The sequence below is a fragment of the Lactuca serriola genome, chromosome 1 (genome assembly GCF_051521515.1).
Source record: "Lactuca serriola cultivar US96UC23 chromosome 1, Lser_US96UC23_V15, whole genome shotgun sequence".
Classification (NCBI taxonomy): domain Eukaryota; kingdom Viridiplantae; phylum Streptophyta; class Magnoliopsida; order Asterales; family Asteraceae; genus Lactuca; species Lactuca serriola.
The window spans coordinates 252736706-252761639 of record NC_136408.1 but is presented as its reverse complement, the minus strand read 5'-3'; positions in this window follow the sequence as shown (position 1 = coordinate 252761639).

The following is a 24934-nucleotide window of genomic DNA, read 5'->3' as shown; positions in this document are numbered from 1 at the left end:
GAGGAGTTCGCAGCGAACTCCCGAATATCCCGCCTCAAGATGCTCAAGTAGCGGCTCATACGTGCCTGCTCAGTGGACACGTGCTCAGGGCAGAACATCGCCCTCTCATGGAACATCCTCGTGATCGCTGTAACAGACTCAGTACCCTGCTTGAGGGTCAGAAACTCCTGTGCTAAACGCTCCCTCTCCACCTGGGGAACGTACTCATCCCGAAACATGGTGGTGAACCTCTCCCAGGTCACCGCAGAAAGCTCAGCAGGCGTATAATGCGCCGTCACAAACTTCCACCAGTCCTTCGCTCCTAAGCGAAGCTGGTTCAGCGCGAAACGGACCTTCAAATGCTCAGGAGACGAGCAAGTGAAGAAACACCCCTCAATATCAGATATCCATCTCATAGCTGCCACCGGATCCTGAGTACCATCAAACTCTGGTGGTTTTGTGTTGTTGAACTCACGGAACAGCAACGCATCCCCACCCTGCGGCCTCGCAGCAGTAATCGCTGCGGTAGCCGCTGCAGCAGCAGCCTCAGAAAGAGCGGCATAACGCTCATCAAACGTCTCAATCAATGTGGTCTTTATAGACCCAAACATCTCCGGTATCTCTGCCCTGATGGCCGCAGCCACCTCCTCCTGAATGATCCGGCGGATCTCCTCCACACGAGTATGCTTACACTCGTCAACTCTTTCCTCCTTGATTCTTGGCATTCCAAAGATTCTGACTTGGGCTGCACACCGCTCCGGTGCTTCCAGTAGTACGGGCCCAATACTACTGTCCGCACCGCACCAGAATACACTCCAAGTCCTCCTCTTTGGATCCCAGGTCTCAAATACTCTATCATGCATAGACCACTCTCTAATAGATCTCTCATAAGCCCCTCGCTGCTACCTACTCACTCTCAAGCATCTGATAGCAACTCACCTCTCCCTAGGCTAAGATATCACCAATCAGGCCACTCTAGTCCTAATAGCAATACCTAGCCTACTCTAGCATGCGGGTACCTCATATCAATATCAATATCACATAATATATAAAGGTATTTTGGGAAATCACCGTTCGGGCGTAGACTGATCGTACACACATCTCTTGCTCTGCGTTTTTCAAAAATCTTTTACTCTTTTTGAAGATACATTTCAAATCCTCAGTTTGAGTTCAAATACGCCCGAAGGTGTACTCGAATCCCTCAAACCAAGGCTCTGATACCAACTTGTAACACCGTGAATTTCAAAATAATTTTTCGCAAAAAAAACATTTCTCATTTAATTTCATAAAACATTAAGTTTCAAATTGCAATATGTATCATACAAATCCCAAGATCACATAAATATATCAAAGTCCCCTGCGTGTGTACAGATCAAGTCGGCGCCTTCCCACGGTCATCGCTAGTACCTGAAACAACAACACTAACACTGTAAGCACGAAGCTTAGTGAGTTCCCCAAAATACCACATAAAACACATATTAGCCACTCGAGGCTATAACTCTATGGGTCCGTGCACCCAACTCTGTGAACCCTCAGGTTCTAACTCTAGGAACCTTTCGGTTCCAACTCTGTAATCATGCACAACATAAATCACATAGAAATAATGCAGTACAACATATGGCATACACATAACATACATACACTAACACATAGCTCTGATTACCTACTCAAGGTAAAGTATAGTGAGAAGACTCACCTCGCGTGTCTCGGTATCTCACGAACCCTAGAAACCCCTCGTGCTCGATCCTCCGAGCTCTAATCCTCCTATAACATCACATGACTCTAATTAACACTTTCTATCTCTAAGGTTGACTATGCCTAAGAAGTCAACACAGGTCAACGGTCAATGGTCAACTTTGACCGGACTCGGCGAGTGCACACGGCAACTCGGCGAGTCTAGACGTTCTCACCAACTCTCTAGGATTCCCTTTCTACATGTCGAGTACTCCCCCCTGACTCGACGAGTTTCACCTGGCAGAAATCGCGGGGCCACCCCGACTCAACTCGCCGAGTCTCAAGAACGACTCGGCGAGTCCCAGCTCGACTCAGTCCATTTTGACAACCCTCTCTAACTCGCCCTGACTCACTGAGTCAACCCCTGACTCGACTGGACCACTCACTGGCCGGTCCAAGGCAATCTTCAAGCTACTCGCCGAGTCTGCTCATCGGACTCGGCGAGTCCATGCCATGCAATCACTCAAACTTGCTTCTAAGGTCAGATCTACTCCAACAATTCATAGATCTGGCCCTCCTAGACTGATTCACCACGTAAAGTCCCAGACTTGGTGCATAAACAACCTCTATATGACCATATATGAAGAATTATCAACAAATCTCACTACTCAAGGTCATAACCTCCATTGTTCTCTATAAAGCTTGAGGAATGAGGCTCTCTGGACCTCTATGGATCCAGATCCGAAGTCTCATCACTAGCAAGGGACTATTTGGCCATCCAATCAACTCAACAAGGTCACAAGAAACCCTAAAATCAATTATACTTCACAAAACAGGAGATGAGCCGAAATCATACCTTTAGATTGAAGAGCTAAGCTTCAAACCCACCGAATAGCAGTCTCCTTTGCCTCCTGTTGGCTAGAACCTCCCTCTTCTTTGCTAAACAACACACAAATGTCAAGAAATGCTTCCTTTCTCTCTCAAATCGCTAAAGCACTCTAGGGTTTCTCTCTATGGACTGTTGGGTGCAAATGACGGCCATAAGGCCCTTGTTCATGTGGTAGGTCATCCTAAATTGATTGTAACACGGAGGCAAGGAGTGAATCACCATGTCGATTGCAATGTCTTCCCGAAAGTCAACATTCAACTTGTGAAGACGATCGACATACCTTTGCATCTTTTGCAGGTGCACGGTTAGAGATTCTCCATGACCCATTTTAGCGGAGATCATGTTAGTGAACATCTCATAACGTTCCTGCCTCGCATTCTGGTGGTATCTCTCCAACAAGTCTTGGTGCATTTCGTACGGATACATGTCCTCATAGGATTTTTGGAATTCAGCGTTCATTGTGGCCATCATGATGCAATGAACCTTCGTCACATCATATTCAGCCGAAGTAGCGATTGTTGGGTTGATCTTCTCGAGCTTCTCATCAAGGACATACTCCTTGTCATCGTAGCGAGCAATTTTGTGAATGTATCTTATCCATTTGCTAAAGTTCATTCCATCGAAAGTCACCTTTTGGCAAAGGCTCATCAATGTAAATGAACTAGTAGCAGCGTTGTTCTCGTTCGACATCTACAAATAGAAAGGACAAAGATAGACTAGAATTTGAATCCCTAATTATTACCCAATAAGAAAATTAGGGCTAGGATCCAACAACAATATTTACATATTATAAAAGGGATGCCATAATCTAACATGCAAACAATTTGAAGGTAAGTGAATGACGATTCACTAATTCTCCACCATGAAAACATAACTTTAAGTTCTAAATGCATTGACAATTCCTAGATTTTGATGAGATTCATTGAACTTTTCAATGGCATGTTTAAATCTTGATATGCCCCCCTCGTTTGTGACTGGGATACCGAGGATCACACAGTGGGTGTGAATTACCATGCAAATTCACACGGTGCCTTCATTGTAACAATCACCTATTCGATGTGCCGGTAAACCACACACGCTCCATCAAACTATGATAAACAATGAATCACCCTTTTCCACCTTTGCTTAGAACCAATTCGTGTGCTGGTAAACCACACATGCTCCAGTAACTACTTAGCAAGGGTGCAAAGTGTAATTTCATGGGATTGCATCAATTCACTTTTCCTAAAGTAACTAGGATTGGGAATTTTTTTTTTGAAAAACATGTAGTTACTTTGTATTTCATATTATACTTTTAATGAGGAGATGAGGTTGCCCTATCCTACCCGTTCGGCTAACGACCCTCCACCGATCAAGCAAGCGGTGGGTGTGAGTGTACACCCATTAAGCGCCATTTTATAGGCAGCCACCTTATACCCACCTTATAGACCGGCTTCGTGAATGAGGCCTACTAACGATAACACTAGCATTTTAATTAATTAATTATATATATATATATATATATATATATATATATATATATATTAATCTTGTAATATTATATTAGTATAGGGTTGAATTTTAAACTTGTAAAATTCTAGGGTTTGAAATTTAAATTGTCTAAATTAAACTTTTAATCACAAAACATAAATTTCAAAACTTGAGGGCAAGTTTTAGACTTTTCAAAACATAGGGGATCATATAACAAATAATCTAAATTAACATTTAATCACATAATTATCCATATTTGATTTATTTAATTATTTCTTCCAAAACAATTAACCAATTTAATTAAAATAATTAATCAGTTATCATATAAGGAAATTAATATTTAATTAATGGATAAATATCTTCAATTAGGTCAAGAATATACTGAAATATATCATAAAAACGGATTTATATTGACCTATGAAGATTATGGTAAGTATCCACAAGATAAACAACAAGAAATCCCGAAATTAGCTCTTTCTGACGCTCGGACTCGCCGAGTACCTCAATGGACTCGCCGAGTTGAGCCTACTCGTCGAGTCCACTATGGGACTCGCTGACTCCACCAGGAAGAGACATAAAAATCGTATTTTGCAAGCAACAAACAACCAACCAATGCATCAATTCAATAGAAACCAATCTAGGCTCTGATACCACTAATGGGTTATCGCCATATGAACATTCTTATGTGCACATACAAACCCTAATGCTTGGATCTAGGTTTCTCTAATTGAACATGCATTGAATCCAAGACTTCTAATGACTATTAGTGTATAATAACATAAGAAATCAGATTTGTAAGATTACCTTGAATCACTTGCTTGAATCTTCTTGTCCTTGGAGCTTTAGAGTCACAATTGTCACTCCTCTAATGGCTTACAAACACCAACTAGCAAGAGGATGATTATAGAGAGAGGAGAGAGGAGGAAGAAATCGGCCAGGGTTTCCATAGAGAAAATAGTGCCGATTTCCCTTAACCCATAGGGTCTATTTATACTAGTGAGGCTCCTAGGGTTTCGCCCTTAAACCCTAATTGGATAACTTAGGCCCTAAGCAATCCAATACCCTAATGATAAGCCTTGGACGATTTTAAGGTCTATTCAAAGCCCTCAAAACCGTCCCCCTTTATCCTTAAGGGATTATAGCCCAAAGTACAACTATCATACAACTGACAGTTTATGCCCCTTTATTCAATTAATCTCTTTAAGTCATCAAATTAATTCCCAATTAATTTATGAATTATATTAATCAAATAATAATATTATTATTCCTTATATTATTCTCATAATATATTAATAATATTTCTTCTCTCATTATAAATCATCCTGTCAAGTTGCTATGGTGAAGGCAACCCAAAAGGACCATGCACAACCGGGTCAAATACTTGCCTAATATAGTTGCAGCCTTAGACACTATTCCAACAAATCCATCCCGTATAGATCTATACACGTAGTGGTCGCTCTCCCTCCAGGAGGCGACAGTTACCCGAAAATCGCATAACGATGTGTCGTATAGAGAAATAGTTCATCACATTCTATTATAGTATTTTCCTCTCGTATAGTATATAGTATTCTCTTAGTGTACCATGTAATGTTCTCTTGATGTAGTTTATAGTGTCTTTTCATATAGTATATAGTGTTTCCTTAGTATAGTGCATAGTGTTCTCTTCGCATAGTGTATATCACACATAGTCTTGTAATTGCAATGACCATAGTGTGTATCATAGTAACATTAGTAATGAGTGGTAATCCTTAACTATAACTATTATAGTTAAATAGAGTTGTTTAGTTGAGTACCTTTGATATGTAAAGGTATTGAACTGGAGTGAAAACTTTTTATATCCAACACAAATATATGTGATATACAACTAAGGATTCAACGACAGTCGAACAGATAACCTAATACCCTAAGTCCACAATCAAACAAGAACAGGAAATAAGGTCAGTTATCTGTTCTAAGTCCTTCAATACTTACTTATATAATTATATTCGTGTAGATATGATTTGGAAATAAATTAAGTTTTGAAAACATTGAAAATTAGTTTGAAACCAATTGATTTGTGAAAATGAGGTTGATAAATATTTGAAACAACTTTACTGTCAAGGTAGTTTGAAAATATAGAAAATCCTTTTGATAGCAAGTTATAAATCACATGTGATTGATACTGTAATATATTAGATTCAACTTGTATTCCCCCCCCCCCCCCCCATAAAAGCTTTTGAAAACGTTTGAAAGGTTAATTAAGGGGTATGAACTCACTGTTTAACTTAGGGTTCGAGTGTGCTATCGATATGAGTATTGAGTGTCAACGGATGCTCTGAACGCAAGTGATCCCTATTAATCATATAATGACACATATATAAGTTAGAGCAAGGGTGTTTCATGACTAAATATGATGGGGAATCACCCTAAGGGCTGGGAATCACTAAGAGTAAGTGTCCCATGTTCCATACCTAATGATCTATGCAAGTTTAACGCCAAATATAAGCATTAGAGTGGGTGTATGGCCATAAAAGTGAGTGCGCAGCTGGGGAATGCGGCCAGACTTGTGTGTGAGGCTGCACACTGGAGTGTGCAGCCGTACAGGGGTGTGTGCAGCCGTACACAGGGATGTGTGGCCGTACACTCCTTATTTGAGTCTTATGTGTCGATTGCGTGGCCATACTCTCACTTTGGAGGGTGTTTTGAATGTGTGCGGCCGCACTCCTTCATGGGATGAGGAACACGAAGAACACTATGAGTTTTAGGCTTGGATTCAAGTGTTTTACCTCTTTAACAAGCTGAATGATGATGTTCTTCACGTTTTGGAGGCCTTCTAAGTGTTCTTGGATGGTTTTTCTAGAGAGAGAAAGTATAGAGAGAGAAAGATGCAGCCAAAAGTGAATGGAAGGGGGTCCTCTACTCTATATAGGGTTGGCTATGAGGCTAGAGGGGGTTTGCGGCTAGGTGTGCGGCTGGCTGGTCGCACACTCTAGTATGCGGCCGCACACACCCCTCTTGGTGTGTTTGGCTGGATTTTGTGATGCAACACCTTTATTTACCCTTCCTAAGGCCCATATCTATGATATACTAAGCCTAAAGCACTCGCACGGACCCGACATTCTTCTAAAGATGCTAAATTCAAGTGAATTATAGATATGTGGATCGATTGCACAGTGTAAAAGTGTCGGGTTGTCACATCCTCCCCCCGTTAGGGGAATTTCGTCCTGAAATTAGAGTTCAAGCAGCTAAGTTAGTACAAATAACTAAGTAAAAAGATGGGGATATTTAAGTTTCATTTGGTCCTCGTGCTCCCAAGTGAACGTCAGTCCTCGTTTGGCGTACTAGCGAACCTTCACTATAGGGATGCGGCTTTCTTTCGTTCGTTTGACTTCTCGATCCATAATCTCCACCGGTTCTTCCACGAGGTTGAGGCTCTCGTTGATCTCGATCTCGTTGAGTGGGATTACAAGAATCTCGTCGGATAGACACTTTTTCTAGTTTTAGACGTGCAACATAGGACATATGTTACTAAGCTCACGAGGTAGTTTGAGTTTGTAAGCCACGGGGCCGATTCTAGTGAGAATCTCGAAAGGCCCTATGTATCTTGGATTTAGCTTTCCACGCTTCTCAAAGCATATAGTGACTTTCTAGGGTGACACTTTCAGACGGACTCAGTCTCCCACCTGGAACTCCAAGGGTTTTTTCGTTTGTCTGCGTAGCTTTTCTGTCGGTCTCTAGCGGCTTTTAATCTTTCACGAATCTGAACGATCTTCTCGGTCGTTTCTCGAATGATCTCTGGACCTGTGAGAGTGTTGTCAGGAATCCATCCTTTAGATAACTGGGTGTCACCCACCTCAGCCCAGCACAGAGGGGATCTGCAGTTTCGGCCGTAGAGGGCTTCTAATGGAGCTACCTTGATGCTCGTGTGGTAACTGTTGTTGTAGGAAAAGTCGACCAGGGGTAAGTAGGTATCCCACGCCTTACCAAATTCGATCACACAGGCTCGTAGCATATCTTCCAGTGTTTGGATAGTTCCCTCACTTTGTCCGTCGGTCTGTGGATGGTAGGTTGTACTCATGTCCAACATCGTTCCTAAGGCGCTTTGGAGTGATTGCCAGAATCTCGAAGTGAACCTACTATCCCTATCGGAGATAATAGATATAGGAACACCATGTAGTCGAACAATCTCTTGGATGTAGATTCGTGTGAGTCTTTCCATCTTGAAAGTTTCTTTGATCGGCAGGAAATGGGTGGATTTCGTCAATCGGTTGACAATTAACCAAATGGTGTCGTACCCACTCGGAGACTTGTGTAATTTGGTAATGAAATCCATAGAAATCGTCTCCCATTTCCACTCAGGTATCTCGGGGTGCTGTAGTAAACCTGAGGGTTTCTGATATTCGACCTTCACCTTGGCACAAGTGAAGGTAGCGATCTCGGCTTTCATGTTTGGCCACCAATATAACTTCCTAAGATCAAGGTACATCTTGTACGAACCTAGGTGATCGCAGTACTTGGTCCTGTGAGCTTCGTTCATGACAACCTCTCCGTAACCACCGAACTTTGGGGTCCAGATCCGGTCCATTAAACAATAAACTCTGTCTCCTCGGATCTCAAGATTCTTATCCATTCCCCTCAAAGTTTCGTTCATGACATTTTCTGGTTTTAGGGCTTCCATCCGAGCTTCTTAGTCATTGTCAGTGATTTAACCCTTCAACCAGAATATTCTTTCCGACTTAGGGCGTCTGCTACTACATTGGCTTTACCCAGGTGATAACGAATTTCGCAATCGTAATCATTGAGTAGCTCGACCCATCGTTTTTGTCTCATATTAAGCTCCTTCTGGTTGAGTATGTGTTGGAGGCTTTTGTGATCGGTGTATATCGTGCTCTTCTTACCATATAGGTAGTGCCTCGAGATCTTTAGGGCGAACACAATCGCTCCTAACTCGAGGTCGTGTGTGGTGTAGTTGACCTCATGTGTCTTCAGCTGTCTTGAAGCGTAGGCGATGACCTTACCTCGTTGCATCAGAAGACAACCGAGCCCCTGATTGGACGCATCACAGAAAACCACAAAATAATCTGTTCCCTCGGGAAAGGATAGTATCGGTGCAGTACATAGGGCTCGTTTCAGGGTTTGGAATACCTTCTCCTGTTTCTCTCCCCAGTCAAAAGCCACACCCTTCTGGGTCAATGTTGTAAGTGGTTTCACGATCCGGGAGAAGTTCTGAATGAACCTGCGATAGTAGTCAGCAAGGCCTAGAAACTGACGAATTTCTATAGGCGTCTTCGGTGCTGACCAGTTCTCAATAACTTTAATCTTGGATGGGTCCACATGGATTCCTTCTTCGCTGACCACGTGTCCTAAGAATTCGACTCTTCGGGTCCAAAATTCGCACTTAGAGAACTTCGCATATAGCTTCTCTGATCGTAAGGTTTCCAAGACTCGTCGTAGGTGTTCGCTATGCTCCTCCTTACTTTGAGAGTAAACCAGTATGTCATCAATGAAGACAATGGCGAACTGATCCAAGTAACGATGGCACACCCTATTCATTAAGTCCATGAATACGGCGGGCGAGTTGGTCGGTCTGAATGGCATCACTACGAACTCGAAAGGAAGTTTTTGGAACATCCTCCTCAAGCACTCGCAACTGATGATACGCGGACCTAAGATCAATCTTGGAAAAATAACTCGCCCATTGCAGTTGGTCAAATAGATCGTCGATACTAGGAAGAGGATAACAATTTTTGACCGTGAGTTTGTTGAGCTCTCTATAATCGATGCACATACGGAACGATCCGTCTTTCTTCTTTACGAACAAGACCGTCACTCTCCATGGTGAGAAACTCGGTCTTATAAAGCCCTTGCTGAGCAGCTCGTTAAGTTGACCAGACAGCTCTTGCATCTCAGCAGGCGCTAGATGCTAGGGCGATTTAGCTAGGGGGTAGCTCCTGGAATTAAGTCGATCCTGAACTCGACTTGGCATTGCGGAGGTAAACCTCGTAACTCCTCTGGGAAGACGTCAGGAAATTCGCATACTACGGGGAAGTCTTTTAGATCTTTCGTTTTCTGGCTCGTGTCGACAATCTGTGCAAGGAACGCGCGATTTTCTTTACGTAAGTACTTCTGGGCTTGAATACTAGAAATGATACGAAGACTCGTACTGGGTTTGTCTCCGTAGATCATCAGAGTTTCGTTATTCGGTAGATTTAAACGGATGGCTTTGTCGAAGCACAGGATATCGGCGCGATGGAGACTCAACTAGTCCATGCCTACGATGACGTTGAAACTCTTGATCGATACTGGTATGAGGTCGATAGGAAATGAATGATTATCTACCATGAGGGTACAACCAATATAGATCTCATTAGAACTTTCTATCTCTCCGTTAGCCATCTCTACGATGAAAGTTTCGTTTAACGGTTGTGAGGATTGTTTATGTAAGTGTTTAAAGTTTTGTTTTACGAAGCTTCTTTCCGCCCCACTATCGAATAGGATATAAGCATAAGAGTTATCGAGAAGGAATGTACCCGTGACTACTGTGGGATCTACTACCGCTTCATTGTGACCGATAGCAAGTAGTCTTCTTGTTCCTCCCGCATTCCCAGCTTTTGGGCAGTTTCGTTTGAAGTGTCCGACCTCTCCATAACCAGAGCAGGCTTGACTCACTCCGGTACTAGGAACTTGACTGATGGGTTTGGGTTGAGACCTGCAAAACCGGACGGTATGACCCTTCTGATTGCAGTTAGTGCAATGCATTTCACGACAAGGGCCGTGATGATGGAAAGAGCACTTGGTGCACTTGGGTAGGTTTCCAGCATATGTTTTGGCTAGAGCAGGGGCAACAGGGGTGGTGGCAGCATGGACAGCCACTGTCTGTTGGTTTTTGGAGGATGATTGAGTTGACTTGCCCTTCTTCCGGTCCCACCATTTCCTCATGTTGTCGGATGACGTGGTTGGTGCGGTGGCAACCATTGTGGTTGTTGATGGAGTGGAGGGAGTTTCATGATCAATCAGCCTTTGGGCCAATTCCTTGTCACTGTCAAAGGTAGTAGGGTGTGATGCTAAAATGCTCCCTCGATATGGGGGCACTAAACCCCATATGTATCGTTCAATCTTCTTGCTTTCAGAAGGGATCATGTTAGGACACATAACTGCCAAGTCATAGAACCCAGCTGTATAAGTTGTTATGTCGGTCCCTTTCATCATGAGGTTCCAGAGTTCCTCATCAAGCTTTTGAATTTCACCCCTAGGTCAGTACTCCCTTCTCAGAAGGTCCTTTAGTGTGTCCCAGCCCATGGCGTTTGCTGTTACCAAAGAGAGTGAAATGACATGGTCGTTCCACCATGTCAGGGCCCTTTCAGTGAAGGTGGTAGCAGCAAATTTTATCTTGCTTTCCTAGGGACACGAACACATTTCAAAGACTGCCTCCGTTCTTTCGAACCACTAAGACAATGCAAGGATTCCTCCGGTCCCATTGAAGAAGGTTGGTTTGCAGTTCATGAAGTCCTTATAGGTACATCCCTGTGTCTGTTGGTAAACTTCACCATGTCTAGAATTGCCGCCCATTCCAGCACCACTTGCATCACCGGAATTTATTTGGGCCAGAGCTGCCGTCACTGCTGCGTTTACAGCCGTCTGGAACATCACTGGATCGAACTGTGGAGGAGGTGGTGGTGGAGGAGTTTAAGTTGCAGGTCTACCTCTGTTGGGGCGCTTATGCGGAGGCATCCTTTGCTGAAAATTTATAGAGATAATGTCACACCTCAAAACTGAAGGCGGAAACGTCCCGGGGCGGAGGTGACGTCATGTTAAGTATTGTTGGATTATTGTCTATGTCCATAACTATTTTGGTATGTACTTGACCCGATGGTGCATGGTCCTTTTGGGTTGCCTTCACCAAAGCAAATTGATTGGAGAAATAAATAAAGAGAGAGGTTATTATGATTTATAAATATGTTATAAGAATAATATATTAAAGGAGAAATCATATTTGTTTAATTAATATTGGTCAATAATTAATTAAGAATTAATTTTGTGATCAAATGTAATTAATTAAACTAGAGGGGCTGAATTGTAATTATGTGATAGTTACAAAATAAGGTAAGGATTATCTTATTAATAGGTTGGACGAATTTAAGGTGATAAGGCCTTAGAATTCGACTATGATATGGATTCAAGGATTATCTTATGGGTTGCTTGGTGGACAAGCAACTAGATAAGGATAATGACGGAAACCCTATCTCTACACCTATATGAACACCCCTTGACTCATGAATTCGGCCAGACCTTCCTTAAGGCTTCTTAGGAACGAATTCAATACCTCCCCTCTCTCCTTATACCTTCTCCATTTGCTCTTGGAGTTTGTAAGCCATTAGAGGAGTGACACTTGTGACTCTAAGCCTTCCAAAGTCAATTCAAGGAGGAATTGGGATTGTTATTGCTACATAACAATCAAGGTAACATCTTAAACCTATTTTCATGTTAATATGATTACTTGTATGCTAGAATTAGGGTTTATAGTCTTGGATTCAAATCATGTATAATAGAGAAACCTAGATCCAATCATTAGGGTTTGAATGAGCACATAGGATGTTCTTAGGACCAAAACCCATCAGTGGTATCAGAGCCTAGACTGGTTTCAATTGTATTGATGCATTACATGTTCAAAAAAATTCGATTTTTGGTGTTCTGATGGTTGGACTCGCTGAGTCCATAGCTGAACTCGCCGAGTCCATGCAGACTCGACGAGTCTAAGCTTGACTCGACAAGTCAACACGTCAGATGGGGATATCTTCGTGATTTCTTGCTGTTTTTGCTTATGGATAGTTACCTTATCATATTAGATCAATATAAATCCGTTTTTATGACTTATTTGACTATATTCTTGATCTAATTGAAGATATTTATCAATTAATAAGATAATTGTTTCCTTATGTGATACTTGTTTAATTATTTTCACTAAATTGATAAATTGTTTTGCAAGAAATCATTAAATAAATCAAATATGGATAATTATGTGATTAATTGTTAATTTAGATTATTTGTTATTTGATCCTTGTTGTTATGAAAAGTTTCATATTTTCCCCTTTAGGTTTTATAGTTTAAATTAGAACCAAAAAGTTTTGTTGTTCTGAAATTTAAATAGTTAAAACCCTCATGTTTTGAAAAAGGTTTCAAAACTTGCCCTCAAGTTTAGGAATTTAAATTTTGATTAATTGTTTAATTTGATGTGTATTTAAATTCTAAACTCTAATGTTTGAAATGTTTCAAAACTTGCCCTCAAGTTTTGGAATTTAAAAGTTGATTAAAAGTTTAATTAGGAATGTTAAATTCTAAAACCCTAGTATTGTTTTGAAAAAGTTCAAATTACACCCTTATGGTTTTATTAAATAATTAAGGGGTATGATTAAAAGACGTTCAATAAATCCATAAAAGTTTATGTTTAAAATTTAATTGAATTAAAAGTATAATTGTTAAATTTGACCACCTAATATTTTAAAAGTGTAAAATACACCCTATACTATATATAACATTAAAAGTCTAACATTATATATATATATATATATATATATATATATATATATATATATATATATATAGGATTAGGTTCAATGGAAAATGATTAATTAGGGCAACATATGTTGGACCCAATGATCAAGTGACACGTGTCCATTTCTTTATTCATAAGCAATGTAATATGAAAGTTATTTATGTAGTTATTCCAAAGTGATGTGTTGTGATGCTTTTATTGGTTCTAACATGTGTTGCCCTAATTCTTTATTTTCCATATAACCTTTCCCTATATATATATATATATATATATATATATATATATATATATATATATATATATATATATATATATATATATATATATGTATGTGTAAAAGTCAGTCTTACCGTTAGTAGGCCTCATTCACGAAGCTGGTCTATAAGGGGTGTTTAAGGAAATTGCCTATAAAATGGCGATTGAATGGGTATCCACTCTTACCCACCGCACTCTTGACTAGTGGAGGGTCGTTAGCCGAACGGGTAGGATAGGAAGAAACCTTCCATTATAAGTATAATAAAGTATAAAAGTAACTAATGTTTTAATAAAATTCCCAATTTTAGTTACTTAGGCAAAAGTGAATTGATGCAATTCCATGAAATTACACTTTGTGCCCTTGCGAAGACGTTAGTGGAGCGTGTGTCATTTACCGGCACACTAAATGGTTCTAAGAAAAGGTAGCAAAGGGTGACTCAATGTTTGTCATAGTTCGGTGGAGCGTGTGTGGTTTACCGGCACATCGAATAGGTGACTGTAACATGTGAGGGCACCATGTAGTTTGCATGGTTATTCACACCCGCTTTGTGATCCTCGACATCCCAGTCACAAAATAGAGGGGCATATCGAGATTTAAACATGCAATTGAAATGTTCAATGAATATCAAAGATTCTAGGAGTTTTCATAGAATTAAAACATAAATTTATTTTTCGTTTTTCATAGTGGAAATTAGTGAATCGTCATTCACTTACCTTCAAATGTTCTGCAATTTGGGTTACGGCATCCCTCTCCCGAGTTGTAGAATATTGTGTTGGGTCCTAGCCTTAGTATTTCATTTGGGTGATTTACTAAGGACTCAATCAATCAACTAACTTGAATTTGTTTCTCCCGTTTTATAGATGTCAAAGTTTGATATTCCACGATTCGATCGAGGAACAAGAAATCATGCCTCACTTCCTCCACCTCCTCAAATTATTCTCCCTAACCCACAAGTTCGAAGGCTTGAAAAGTTCAAGATCACTCAAGCCCTTTTGGCAAGTAAACATAAGGAAGGATAGTCGGTGTGTGCACACGTCCTAGGGATGAAGTCACACATTGATAGGTTAAGAATGTTGGGATCCGTTGTCTATGAAGAGATGGCTGTTGAGTAGGTTCTTCAGTCACTTCCTAAATCATATAGTGAGTTCGTAAGAGAGTACTATATGATGAACTGCGACGTGACCCTTATAGATCTCACCTATATGCTTATTGCTGCTGAATCAGCAAATATTTGGCGCAATAGAAAAGCAAAGTTGATCGGTGAATCTGCCTTCAAGAACTCTATGGATATAGACAATGGAAACGAAAGACATGCTATGATCGAAAAGTTTGATCATAAGAGAATGGCAATGTCTGAAGTAGTTCCATGTCATGTTCCAAAAGAGTCAATTTGTTTTTATTTCCGAGAGAAAGGGCATTGGAGACGAAGCTGCCCCATTTACCTAATAGATCTAAGAGATGGGAGAGTCGAAATGTATGGCTCTAATATAGGTAAAATCCATTAACTAACTCTTTTAAGCTTCTATTATAGATTCTTAATACATAATGTGATAAGATTGCAATTGATGTTTTGTAGGATCGAAGAAAAGAAAGGAAGCTTAAAGGAGGAAGTGAGCAGAATCTAACCGTGAAGGAATGGATTTTGATCGCGTTTCTCAAAGATTAGATTCTTGAGCTACTACTTAGAGTTAGAATTAGATTGCTAAGAAAGATGTATTAGCATAGTTTTTTCAATGAATTGCATTGTAAGGACAAAATTTTTCCGCAATAAATTAAATTTTGATTTTATATTATTTATTTATCCTTGCAATGGCGTATATGAAAAATTGATGTTTGAATGTTTCTATTATTAGCAATAATGGATTTGGTTCTTATGATGTTATTTATGGAAAGACGAGAGTTAACCAAATAGGGAGAGTTTCTCATCGCCCAAGTTTCAATTGGACAGAAACTTGGAATCATGCAACTTGGTTGCACGATGAATCAGAAATTTCATGTTTGGAAATTAGACTAATTGGCAAAGTGTCAAGTGAAGGACTAGGAGATCGAGTACACAAAGTTGCGTGTTAATCAAGTCCACCATAAGAGTAACAAATATATTCGTCATGATTTACTAAAGGTTTAGTAAATGTGATTATACTTACAAGATTAAGTGTAATTCTAGATTGATTGAAAAAGGTTTAAATCAATAGTAGAACGAATAAGAAGAATCAAGTAGGCAGAAAGATAAAAGTTTCTCCATTCTAAGAAGAATGGAGAGTACCTTTTATGCTTTATGATGGGTCTTAATGATTAAGAACCATATCTCAATTGATCCTCTAAGTGAGTCTTAGTACAATTGTATGTCTAAGCAGAGGAATCAAGAATTGAAGAAATGGTTAAATCAAGAAGTCAATCATACTTCGTTCCAAAAACAAGTCTTAGAGTTAAGATTGTGACAATGAGTGACAAGTATTAAAAGGTTTATAACATTTATCAAATATGGAAAGTTGTGATGTCTTGGATAAGACAAAGACCAACTACGACCAATTTATTAAGTGTTTTGATAAAAGCTACACTAACTCTTGAATATTTGTTTTGTCAAGAAATGGTTATTGACAAGAGAATCTTATATGTCAAGGAGTCAGTGGGAGTCTTAATGGTTTTGAAAGGTTTCAAGAACAAATCAAATAAACCTTATCGATCATCACTAGCACACGAGTTGAGGTTTACAACCTATCGTGTTGACATTATTTTGTTTCTGTGCCAATCCAATTGAGTTAATTATGCGTGTGACTGCTATGAGTTCTCATTTGAATGCATAAAAGGCAAGGACCTTGATCAATGGAAAGTACATTGATAAGAAAAATGTGAGCTGCTTAACTACTTGGAAGACATGGTGGGCAGTTGTGCTACCATAAGGCAAGAAATTAAGACTAAGAAAGTTCGGTCCATATGAGTTTGAATTTGTCGTGAACTTTGGTTTTAACAAATTCACATGGATAGGAACAAATAAACCGTTTAAATCTAAGTGTCATAAGATTTCCTCCTTCATGAAAATGATTGTGAGGAAATGCTTTCACTAAGAAAGATTTTAAGAAGATAGTGATTGTAAAATTGCTTTCGCGAATTCGATTATGGTTACGGTATCCCTTTCCATAATTTGAATTGTGAGGTTTGGCAATTGTTTAGACACACATATGAACTATCTAAGGCAAAGGTGTATAAGTTCAAGAAGCCTTGATAAAAGATTATCAAAGCACTAAGTATTAGAAACATGAACTTAAGAAATTCAATAAGCATTGTTTTTTTTTTTTTTTCTGAAAGTTAAGTTGTTTCTGAATACATGTCAAAGCTAGTGGGAGCATAAGTGTTATGTTTATAATAATCATCGTGATAGTGGGAGAATAAATGTTATGATTGTATGATTATTAACGAAAGTATTGCAAGGTTGCAATATTAATTATAGAAAACAAGAGTCATTCTTTGCAAAGTTGTAAGGATGGAATAGTTGTTTTGCTATAATTAAGGGAGAGAATATTATGCTTCATTTCAAATCTAAAGGCTTAGGTTGTGGAATGTTAATAAAATTTAGTCAAAGGTACATAGTGTGTTCTTAAAACTTCGATTATGATTACGGCATTCGTCTTCATAATTCGAATTCTGAGAACATAGCAAATAAAACATTATGCATCGTGTCTCATACGCTTCGAGTATAAGATCGATTGCAAATGCTTTAATATTTGACCATTCTAAAATTTTCCAAATGTCTAGCACATTTATCGGTAAAAAGGACTAGAATTGGTTTTGACTAAAATAATTAAACAACTATCAAAGGACAATCCAAAGTTTGGCGAGGATTGGTCGCTTGTGAGTAGTTGGAAGTATAGTATTGGAAAATATGGAAATGTTTCCATATTGGATGGACCATATCGACATCATTACGAATAGATAAGATCCTATTAAGAATGAGTTGTCATATGGAAAATATGGAAGCGTGTCCATATTGGGAATTGAATATTGAAAGTCTATGTCTAGATTAGAACCTTTTATGCAAAAGGATGTTCAAAGGAATGTACTTTGAGTGAGAGACATCATACCTAAGGAATTGTCTTATAACAATCTCCGATAGAGGACTTTGTAATATCATTGGCAGTAGTCTTTGTGACTTTGGTGCAGTGACATTACGAAAGGATCGTTGCATAAAGTGTTAGAATCTAGCATATTCTATAAGTGGCAAGTACTTGATACTCTTACACTTATGAAAAAGGATTTGGAGTTGTGAAATGAGAATGGTTGGAAATGTGCTCAATTTGATCTATTTCTCAAAAGTAAGAACCATAGGTAAACATTGTGTGCATGCTAAGAGCATGGGACAAGTGTAATAATTCAAGTAAGAAGTTGATTACCCGAAACGAAAAATAATGAGTAATCGATATGGTGATAAATAGAAGGAGTTTTATTTATACTTAAAGGTTTGAGGCCATATTGGATTAGTATTATTCTTGTGTTTCACTTTGGATGTTTTGACTTCCAGAATAATTGAGTTTATTAAGCATCGAATTATTCGAACAGGCCACAGTCATTCATATGTTGGAAGTAGATACGAATTAAGACTGTCGTGAATTGGTGTGTGGATTGTCTAAAGAGCATTAGACATAAGCAAATGTTTGCTGCAACGTTCATGAGTGCTTATGAATATGAATTTGAGCATTGGATTAAACCCACGGTCACTTGGATCACTCCATGAATTGTATCATGAGTGATTAGTGAGACGATAACATCTTATATTCTTGAAACTGAGATGTGTGAGTTGTATCTTGCAAATCAGTTGCACGTTGATAATATGTAAACGCACTAGTAACTTGGTGTTATAAAACATATTGTTGTGTGTGATTTGGTTAGTGAGTGCAAGCGAGCATTGTATCAAAGTTTATCCGTTCCTTTTATCCAAAGTAGGATAAAAGCGATATCTTTGGGCCCCTCGATGATTTAGTGATGACAAACGTAAATGCTCGGTCGGGCTAGAGCGAATTTGATTTGTTCAATTAGTTAGTCGTCATAAATCGGAATCGAGATATAGTACAAAGAGAATGATTTGAAATCATATCTTATATGATATCTAGAATGGAGGAATATATGATCCCTTATCTAAGGACACGCGTATCTGATAGGATCAGAGTTGACAGCAGCTTTGGAAAGCTACGATTGCAGATCAGGATCTGAAGTCATACGCATAGTAGTTATTAGACTTATCCAAGTGGGAGACTGTTGGATTAGTGTCTAAGTCCATAACTATTTTGGTATGTACTTGACCCGATGGTGCATGGTCCTTTTAGGTTGCCTTCACCAAAGCAACTTGATTGGAGAAATAAATAAAGAGAGAGGTTATTATGATTTATTAATATGTTATAAGAATAATATATTAAAGGAGAAATCATATTTGTTTAATTAATATTGGTTAATAATTAATTAAGAATTAATTTTGTGATCAAATGTAATTATGTGATATTTACAAAATAAGTTAAGGATTATCTTATTAATAGGTTGGACGAATTTAAGGTGATAAGGCCTTAGAATTCGACTATGATAAGGACTCAAGGATTATCTTATGGGTTGCTTGTTGGACAAGCAACTAGATAAGGATAATGACTGAAACCCTATCTCTACACCTATATAAACACACCTTGACTCATGAATTCGGCCAGACCTTCCCTAAGGCTTCTTAGGAACGAATTCAATACCTCCCCTCTCTCCTTATACCTTCTCCATTTTCTCTTGGTGTTTGTAAGCCATTAGAGGAGTGAAACTTGTGACTCTAAGCCTTCCAAAGTCAATTCAAGGAGGAATTGGGATTGTTATTGCTACACAACAATCAAGGTAACATCTTAAACCTATTTTCATGTTAATATGATTACTTGTATGCTAGAATTAGGGTTTATAGTCTTAGATTCAAAGCATGTACAATAGAGAAACCTAGATCCAAGCATTAGGGTTTGTATGAGCACATAGAATGTTCTTAGGACCAAAACCCATCAAGTATCACAACCAATGTACATAGTAAGCAAAGTAAACAACCATTACATTACATAGGAAAATTTACATTTGGTTGAAAACAATGTGTTACAAGTGTTATACATATGTATCATATGAACAAAAGTAAAGACATGACTTCTACGCACTCCGTCTTCTCCAAAAGATCGCGAGGTACCTGTCTAATGCGGCCTGAGAATACAAGCATTTGAAAAATCAGCATAAAGCCGGTGAGTTCATAAGCGGCTTGTTTTCTGAAAATGAGCAAGTTTCCTTTGGTGTTCTGTAAAAGTCGTTAACCAAGAAAATCCTATATTTTCTTAAAAGTAATGTTTAGTTATCCATTAGTTATACGGTCTAGTCAAGAACAGTTCAGTAATCCAAGGAAAAACCCTTATTTTCCTTAAAATTTTGTGATTGGTTATCATATCTGAATGTAATGTAGAAGTATCTACCATACTTAATGTGTTTGTGTGAAGTTTCCCGAAAGTCTGTTATCCTTGAAAAAGTACGTTAGTTTTAACACGTATATAAAACTAATAAGTAAGTAGAAAAGTTTCCTTAATCTCTATTGCGAGTTCCATAACCATACTACAGACTAGATAAGGCTTGGAACGGGGCCAAAATCTTTTTATGACTTTTGTCACCCTTGAAACTTTCGGTTCGACTGTAGCTAGCAGCCAGGTGCGGGGTAGTCAATCTCGTATAGATCTATACACTCAAGTGATGCTCTCCCTCCAGGAGATTCTGGTTACAGGGATAGTCCTCCACTCTCGTATATAGGGGAAGTGTTACAAAGGACGTGTCTCCAATCTTAAGATTAATGAATTTAAAATTTAAATTAATACTACGGAAAATTCTGTTTTATTAGTCCTTCACTCTCATATATAGGGGGAGTATTAACAAAGACTTGTCAAAAGTTCTACTGATATCTGTCCTTCACTCTCGTATCTAAGGGGAGTTTTATCAAGGACAATACAAAAGTTCTATGATTTTAACAGTGAACAATCATTTGAACTATAAAATATAACACTATACAATAAGATTTGAAATTGGTTTGAAAACTAACTCTGCAAGTCAAATAGTTGGTTAATATGGTTTTGATTGTTAAAAGTATACGGATTATGAAACATTTCAAATGAAATAATAAATTTAAGTACAAGATATTCTTGTACTTTTTGCTTGAAAACATTGAAAAACACTAAAAAAGGATAGGGGTATGAACTCACCAGACGAGGAATGTGTCGGATAGGAGTCTAAGTGTCAGTTTGGGGCTTGATTACGCGCGAAGTTCCTATGTAGTATGAAGAGATACACATTTGTATCTAATTAGACTTTGCATCACTAATAAAATATGAATAAACACTTCGAGACACGAAAACACTTTAATTCAAGTGTTTGGAGTGACCCGGGTGGCATCTAAGGGGGGTGTAAGGCCTTGGCATGGAGTTTACTCTTCAAGAGTAAACCCTTAGAGGATTTTTCGGCCCTAATGACCATATCCCCATGAGTTTAGGTCCGTAAACTCATGGGTGGTGTTCTTGGGTGCTTTTTGGCCTTATAGCTATTGAGGAATGATGCTAGTTTTAGTTTTAGGGCATTAGAAGGGGTTTTAACCATCAATGGGGCCACTTTACAGAGTTTATGGTAGTAAACTAAGGGTTTACGACCGTAAACTCACACATGCACCTTCCTTGTGTGTTTTCATGGTCCTAGGTTAATCACACGTGATTCTAACTCAATATACAAACCTTGGATGGAAGTTAGGGCACCGTTTTACCATGTTATACGAGTTTACGGCCCAAGAACCATTGCTTGGGGGGTTTACGGCCGTGAACTCCTAAAGGAATGGTTTTTATCAAGTTTAAGGCCCCTAACACATTGGAGGATGGTTCTAGACTTTATTCCAAGGCTTAGGAGGTGTTTAAGGGGCATCTTAACACCTTAAAAGGTATTTAGGGCCTAAGAAAGGGGGTTTATGGTCCAAGCATGTTCTTGGGCCATAAACTCATGTTTACCCCTTAAATGATGAGTTTTTGGTGTTCCAAGTCCATTCAAATAAGCGCTTAATTTATTTCCAAGCTCCAAAAGTGATTTGGGAGGGTTTTTGGGCTCCAAAACCAAATTTATGTGTGTTTGCGGCCTAAGGCTGTTCCAAGGCCGTAAACACATGTTTATGGTCCTTTTGGATGATTTTGACACGAAAATGAAAGCTAAACATGTTAATCTATGAGCTAGGATAGATATCTTACCGATTTGGAGCTTGAATTGGGTGATTTTTGGATCAAAAGCTTAGATTTGTAGTGAGAGAATAGAGAGAGGGTGAAAAGCTTCAAAATGAAGTTATTTCAACTTTATATATGGTTTAGGTTTGTGGCACGTTGGAATTCTACCCGATACTGACGTTAAACGGGGCTTTTTGTCGAACCTGATTAAGTTGTTGTAACCCGACGTGGTCAAAACTAAAAACTCTTTAATTAAAAATTTGGGATGCTTTCATGCGTTTCTAACGGGTTTGGACACTCACGAGATCATAATAAAAGTCTCAATTTATATGACTTAATCCATAAACGTAGTCAAAACAATTCGCTAAAGATGATTTTTATGGGCGGAAATGAGTTACGGCGATGAAACAAACTCCGGGTTGTCACATTATCCCCCCGTTAGAGGGAATTTCGTCCCGAAATTCAAAACTAAGATACAATTCATGGATTTGGAATGAGATGTGGGTAGTTCTGCTATATCGGGTCTTCACGCTCCTAAGTGAATTCGGGTCCCTGCTTAGCATTCAAGCGAACCTTCATTATCGGGATGCGGCTTTGTTTCGTACGTTTGATCTCTCGGTCTAAGATCTCGATTTGCTCTTCCAGGAAATTTAGGTTTTTGTTGATATCGGTCTCCTCAAAAGGGATTACTAGGGTTTCATCAGGTAGACGCTTTTAAGATTATTCACATGGAAGATAGGATAGATGTCGCTATGTTCTGGAGATAGTCGAAGTTTGTAGGTTACGGCCTGATCTTGGCGAGGATCTCGAAAGGTCCTATGTACCTCAGGTTAAGTTTTCCACGCTTTCCAAAACATATCATGCCCTTCTAGGGTAGGAATCCCAACAGGACGTAATCTCCAACAAGAGGGTACATCTTTCTATGTCAAAGTGGTTAGGGATTTGGCGATTTTGGAAAAATTCTGGATAATCCTGCAATAGTAGTCAGCGAGACTCAAGAATTACAAGATTTCTATGGGTGTCATCGGTGCCGACCAATTCTCTATTGCTTTGATCTTGGAAGGATCCACACGTATGTCCTCATCGCTTACTACATGACCAAGGAAAGTGGTTTGACCGAAGGGCACCACCACGAACTCGTAGTGACCATATCGAGTCCTGAATGCTGTCTTGGAAACATCATCCTCATAGAGACTTGGCTACGGGGGTAGCTCCAGGAATTAGGTCGATGCGAGACTCAACTTGACTTTCGGGAGGAATTCTCGGGAGCTCTTCGGGAGAGATACCAGGAAAGTTGTAGACTTCGGGGACTCTCTCGAGGTCTTCAACTTCCTGTTTCTTTATGATTACATGAGCTAAGAATGCGTGGCACTCCTTTCGCAGAAGCTTTTGAGATTTGATGCAGGAAATGATACGAAGATTGGAGCTAAGATTATCGCCATAGATCATGAGAGTCTGACCATCAGACAGATTGAAACGGATGGCTTTTTCGTAACAAATGATATCTGCATGGTTGGGATTCAACCAATCTATGCCAATGATAATTTCAAAGCTCTTTATGGAAACTGGCACTAGGTCGATGGGAAAAGAATAATCGTTAACATTCTCTTTCTCACTGCTAGCCATCTCGACGGTAAACGTTTCGATTACTAATTGAGGACTAAGATTAAGAAGATGTTTGAATGAATATATAAGAGATTTTCTTTTAGTACTTGAATCGAAAAGGATTGCAAGAGTAAGAGTTGTCGAGGAGGAACATACTAGTGGCAACAGTGGGATCGGCGACTACCTCATCTCGCCCCAAAGTTAGAAATCTCCCGGTGTTGCCAATTGTTGTTTTCTTGGGGAAGTTTCGCTTGAAATGCGCTACTTCACCACAATCGTAACAGGCTTGGTCGATACCCGAACCAGAAGCTTGATTAGTGGATTGGGTCGGTGTTTTGCAGTTTTTTGCAGTATGACCCTTTTTTCACAGCTGTTGCAAAACACCTCCCGACATGGGCTGGAAGTGAGCTGATGATAGTTGCACTTGTCACACATAGGGAGGGTACCAGCATACCTACTGGTAGGTGTTCAAGCTGAGGAACCAACGACATAAACAGTTGCAGGGGTAGTAGCAGCGTGAACTGCCACAGTTTGCTGCTTCTTCGAAGACTCCTGCGATGTCTAACTTTTCTTCTTCTTACAAAATTTTCTTTTCTCACCGCTCCTCTCTATCGGCTCAGGAGTGGTAGTTGCTTCCTCAAGGTCATCACTATGGTCAATTAAGGTTTGCGCTAAGCATTTGGCGCTGTCGTAGGTATCTGGCTTCGTAGCTAAAACGTTTCCCCTGGTTGGCTGCGTCAGCCCCCAGATGAACCTGTCAATCTTTTTATTCTCCGGGGTAACCATTCCCGGACAGAGTAGCGCCAAGTCATCGAATCTGGAAGTATAAGCGGCGATATCGGTACCCTTCATCTTTAGGTTCCAGAGTTCATGCTCCAGCCTCTGCATTTTGCCTCGAGGGCAGTACTCTGCAAGAAGAAGTTCCTTCATGGCCTCCCAACCCATAGCATTGGCTATAGGTAGGGTTAAGGATTTGACTCGGCCATTCCACCAAGTCAGAGCTTTGTCGGTAAAAGTGCAGGCGGCGAATTTCACCTTATCAGATTCAGAGCAGGCACAAATTTCGAAAATAGATTCGATTTTTCTCGAACCATCGAGTCAAGGTAATGACACCTCCAGTGCCATCGAAAGACATGGGTTTCGCGTTCATAAAGTCTTTGTAGGAACACTCCTTCCGGTGTCCCTGATTACCTTCCTAGTTTTTGGATTGGGTACCACCTCCTAAACCACCGGAGTTCATTTGAGACACGGCGGTTGCCACTGCGGCAGTAACAGCTGCCTGGAACATGATA